Genomic DNA, 5,633 nt, shown 5'->3' with positions numbered 1-5,633 from the left:
CAAACCGAAAATTTAACCAAACCGAATAAAAAAACCGACATTTGGTTTAGTTTGTTTGGTTTGATTTGGTTTTAAATTTTAAAAATCGATAATATTTGGTTTGGTTATGGTTCTATTAAAAAATAACCAAATAAATAACCGAATCAAACCGATAAATTATATACATAAATTTTATAATTATTTATATGTATAATATTAGTTTTTCATAAATAATTATAAATATTTTATACCTTTTAATCATTAATTTGATTTTTGGTCTACTTATTTCACATGATTGTTTAAGACTCATGTTTTTAAGAATATGTCCAAGCCCATGTCTTTAAATCTTTTAACTCTTTTAAATGTTAAGTGTAAACCTACAAACAGAAGCTCACGTTAGAGTCTAATGTCTTTAACTTAAATTTTTAGCCTTTCTTTGTCAGTCATTTGATTTTAGATGGTTTCTTCTTCTTTTTTTTTTTTTCAAATTTATACCTTTCTTTGTTCTTGTCTGAATGGGTCCTAAACTTCTAATATTTTTCATATGAAAAGGACAGAGGTAATATTTTTCATATGAAAAGAACAGAGATTGTAGATTTGGAGGTTCCTATAGATGATACTTCAATAACATCAGCATTTGCTGCAACTCAAATACATGGTAATGCCTTAATACTTCTTCCGTGAGTAATCCTCCTAAAAAGCAGAAAAGAACAACTCCTTGTAGTTGAGACCCTAACCTTGGGGATAATGATAGAAAAACATCTGAAATTTGGGATCATTACACAAAGTTTTTGAATAAAATGGGAGAATTGAGGGAAAAATGCAAGTACTACCCCAAAGTTTGGGATCGTTACAAAAAGTTTTTTTATTTCTAATATTTTCATTTTAATTTTATATAGTCCTTATTTTTAATTAATATGTATGTTTGTAACAACAGCTAAAAGCTCCTGTGCTATACTAACCAATCAAAACTCTATCTTTTTTTTTTTTTTTTTTTTTTTTTGCAGATTAGAAGCTACGGTTGGTGTGAATCTTTACCTTCATTGATAATCAAATTTCCGTGCTTTAAGATTTTATTAGTATTAAACCTTGATATGGGAGAAATATTATGTGTGTATTCAAATTTTTTTTTTTTTTTTTTTTGTGGGGCAGAATAGGAGCTACAGTGGGTGTGAATCATAAATTACCTTCGTTGAAAATCAAATTTCTGCGCTTTAAAATTTATTGGGTATTAAACCTTGATATGCAAGAAATATTATTTTTGTATTCAAGTTAAACTCATGCATTTTTTTGTTGGACAGAATAGAAGCTATGATGGGTGTGAATCTTAAATCACCTTCGTTGAAAATTAAATTTATGCGCTTTAACATTTTATGAGTATTAGACCTTGATATGGCAGAAATATTATTGTGATATTCAAGTTAAACTCATGTTAAAATTCTTTTGTCTGCAATTTAGTTCAGAGGTTAAAATTAAAAAGTTATAAACATATAGGAAAATAATGTTCTACTTTTCTTTTACCTTTGTCTTCTTCAATTTATCCATATTAACTATCATTAAAGCACCAAACTTCAAAGAGAAATTGATCGACCCTTTTATCATTTAGAAATAAATGTCACAGTGGACAAAATATTATTTAATTAATATTTTCTAATATTTATGATGTTGAAACTAACTAAAGTTTTAAGTATTGAATATTTAATTCCTGTAAAATTACTCATATAAGTAATTTTCACAAGAATTCGTAATCTTAGGAATTATTATTTCAGCAGGAACAACAATAATAGGAGACGAAAATTTAAACAAATTGTACAGAAATCATAATCAGGAGCTTACAATTATTTTCATAATGCTAAAACTGAGAAGATTTTTAGGTTGCTTATGTTAAAAATGTTAATATCTATTGCCAACTCAAGCTAGATTTTTAAAGAAAATGTTAAAATGTTGTCATAAAGTTGAGTGGTTTGTCCTGGTATCGATTATATTAAAAGACGAAATTCCCTAGCGAAGTGGCGTTCGTCATTTTACCCTTTAAAATATTGTTTCATACAAGATTACAAAGCTCTTAAGCGAAATGTCGATCATTTTTTTATCCTTTGAAATATATTTGATATTAGATAAAATCATCATTTAACTATTCTCCTAATATAAAAGACTTTGAAATAAACTGAAGTTTTTACTATTCAGCCTTTTTTTATTTTTACTATATAAAAACTCCTAATATTTTGGAATATTTAAAGTCAAATAGTATTTAACTTATATAAACACATTCCTTACTCGAATTGGATACAATAACTATTACCCCGTCATTATGAGTATGTTTTTTCCATAAATAGAATAAAGGGATTTTAACTTCGTAAAAAATTAGCTCTCTCACATACGTTAGATAGACATATCGTTTACTTCATAAGTAGGAGCATGTTTCTTCCTCAAAACACAAATAGACCTAAATATCTATAGAACTCTTAAAATATAAGCAAAGCCAAAATTTATTTATTGGAAAACAACCAGGATTTTCGCTTTGAAAATATTATTTAGTGTGGTTTGGAAAATTATTTTTGAAAACTACATATTTGGTTATTGGGTATATGTTAATTTTGAAAAAAATATATTCTGAAAGTGTAAAAATAACTGCTGAAGTTCTAGAGCTAAACTTAACAAAAAGTAAAAATATTTAAGGTACTTGATACAACCAGGGGCAGATCTACTTGGGGCCCAGGGTGTTCACCCAAACACCCTCGGCAAAAAATTATAGTGTATATATAGGGTAAATTTTCTCGTGTTTATGTGTATATTAACTTTTGAACATCCTCGCAAAAAAATTACGAAGATATTTAGCTTTTTTTTTTTTTTTAGAACACCACGAATGAAAATCCCGATCCTAACCGGATACAATGACACAAAGTTAATGGAGTAATTTATATAAAGCTAATTGTCATATAGTTGAAGGTGGTGGACATATCTACTTTTATATTATATTATATATATATATATAACTAAAAAATAATTTTTACAATAGAATTTGTAGTTTGTTAGCTATGAGCAATTTAGCGATGAATTAACGACGAAGTTCGTAGCTAAATCGAATTTTTTTTTTTTCTGTAATGTTTGTTGTCAAATGAGATACACACGATGAATTAACGACGAAGTTCGTAGCTAAATCTAATTGTTTCTGTAATATTTATTGTCAAATGAGGTACAAACTTTGATCACGCGCAAAGCGCGTACTCTGATCCTAGTTAACTAGAAAAACGTGCCAAGTGGCACTACACGTGACTAATTAGCTCAACTTAATTTAAATACCACTTAAATTAGGAATTTTAATTAATAATTAAAATTAATTAAATGGGTAAACGTTAACCGGATTAATTTTGCCATCAGACTTGGATTTCAAATTTTTTTTTTTTTTTTTTTTTTGGCATTATATTTATTTCGCTGTGCATTTTGGTATATTACAAAATTCGGGATAAAAATTCTAGGATTACGGATTTACCAAGAATACAGGATGAAACAAGGAAACGAGTGTTCTTTTAATAAAATGAGTTAGAAACTAAAAAAGATTAAAACAAGATAGGAAACATCCCAAGGAAATCAACTCTCCCCAAATATGTCAGATTATGAGGGGCAATTTGCACGATTGTCCATCATACGGGCTGATCTTTAATTTTTGTCCCTCAATTCAATGGTCTTTAATTTTTGTCTTTCGCTTAAAATGGTGGCCAAATTCTGAGTTCGAAACCCAGCAGAGTCGAAAATTAAAAAAAAAAAAAAATGTAAGGCATAGGTTTCTATGAACCTATGCCTATTCGAGCGAAGTTACATAAAACCTATGCCGGAGACGGCAGACTTTGCCTTGTAAGACAAACTTTTAGTTATGTCTTAAGGCAAAGTCTGCCGCATAAGGCAGACTTTTCGCAAAAGCCTTGCCTTGCGATTTTTTTTTATTTATTTTTGCGATGAGGTTCGAACCTAGAACCTCGGAGTATTTTCGGCTACCTTTTTAATCAAAGGGCAAAAATTAAAGACCAGCAATTTGAGGGGCAAAAATTAAGAACCACCCCAAAAGGAGGACAATCCGCGCAAAAAAAATGGATTATAAGCCCTCTTGGATGGGCTTATGCTTTTGAATTAGGGCAATTCGCAGGAATGCCCTTATTTTGGGGTGGTCTTTAATTTTTGTCCTTCGCCTATCACACGGGTTTGGATTCGAACCCGGCTCGGGCAAAAAAAAAAAAAAAAAAAAAAAAAATCTCAAGGCGACTTTTGTAGCAAGTTAAGCCTCGGTGAATTTTGAATGCAAACTCTACTCAGTAAGCGAGCTTTGAATGCAAAACTCTCCCTGCAGGCAGAGTTTTGTTTTGAATGCAAAACTGTTAAAGGTAGAGTTCAAAACTCTGCCTACAGGGAGAGTTTTCCATTCAAAATTCTGCTTGCAGGCTCTGCCTTTGCGAAATTCTTTTTTTTTTTTTTTTTACTGAGCTGGGATTCGAACCCAGAACCTTGAGGTATTAAGCGAAGAGCAAAAATTAAAGACCCTAATTTGAGGGGCAAAAATTAAAGACTAGTGCTTTTGAAGGGCAATCCGCACAAAAAAGATGTTTGACTTATAAGTCAAAAGCTATAAGTTTGGAAATCTAGCTTATAACTTATTTTTGTTATTTTGACTAAAAATAAATGCTTAAAAGCATTTATTATTTTACGCAAATATACAAAAGTGCTTAAACATTATTTTAACTTAAAAACACCTAAAATAAGCCAATCCAAACACGTCAGATTATTACGTCAACTTATTATCGTCAGATACTCGCCCCAAATACGTCAGAAAATTATTTTCTTTTTTTGTCAAAATTACTACCGTTGAGCTACCTTTTTTCCTGATCAAGCAACACTCACAAAACCGTCGTGTAAAGAGACATAATATGATGCAATAAGCAATTTACTTGGTTCATCGTTCAACTAATACAAGAGCTTTAAATATAAACCTGCACCTTCTGATTTTTAACGTATACTGCTTTATTTAGTGACCAAATTTTATGTAAAAGCTTCCAATGCTAAGCTATAAAAGGGAAAAACAAAATCCAGACCAAGCATAGAAACCTGAACATTTGTGTCGTCATTCAGCCAAAAAAGAATGCGTTACACAGACAGTATAAAGAGGCTCAAATAGTGTAACATGCAAACCACTTTATAACTGTTCTTGAGATTTCGTTATGTATGCTATTCTCTTCTTTCTCATTACCAAAAAATGACGGAAGAAACATCTGTACAAAATAGGGAATGCAACAACATATTTTACTAGACCTACATTTCAGCCTTGAAACTATGTAAGAGAAAGACAATCCCCCAATATTGACTGAAATTTTCTTAAAGTCCTGGGTCTAGGTCAAAGATCGAATTGTTCTACTATCTTCAACAGATGCTGCCTAGATTTGCAAGTGACCTGTCTCGAGAGAACCAAAAGCCACATGAAGTTGCAAGAACTAGCAAGCGAGAAAAATGAAAATTTACAGACGTTATGTAACAGTTGCCAAAGAGATGATTCAACGAAGTTGTTGATCATGAAATGCCTTAAGCTGCTTCACATCATTCAACCATGCAGCAACATTTTGTCCATCAACAGCAACCCAATCAACTACAGTTGATGCTGGTTGTTC

The 5,633-nt window shown here is 30.7% G+C and overlaps 1 long non-coding RNA gene across 1 annotated transcript; it reads left to right on the top strand.

The window, feature by feature from the left end:
• The first annotated feature begins 227 nt into the window (after positions 1–227).
• Positions 228–687, top strand: LOC132037848 (uncharacterized). The gene is made up of 2 exons (XR_009410056.1): positions 228–421; positions 575–687. It is a non-coding gene; the product is annotated as an uncharacterized LOC132037848 (long non-coding RNA).
• The last annotated feature ends 4,946 nt before the right edge of the window (positions 688–5,633 follow it).

The sequence above is a fragment of the Lycium ferocissimum genome, chromosome 11, assembly GCF_029784015.1.
Source record: "Lycium ferocissimum isolate CSIRO_LF1 chromosome 11, AGI_CSIRO_Lferr_CH_V1, whole genome shotgun sequence".
NCBI classification, from domain to species: Eukaryota; Viridiplantae; Streptophyta; class Magnoliopsida; order Solanales; family Solanaceae; genus Lycium; species Lycium ferocissimum.
The sequence above is the reverse complement of the archived record's forward strand: the minus strand, read 5'-3'. Positions and strand labels throughout refer to the sequence as shown.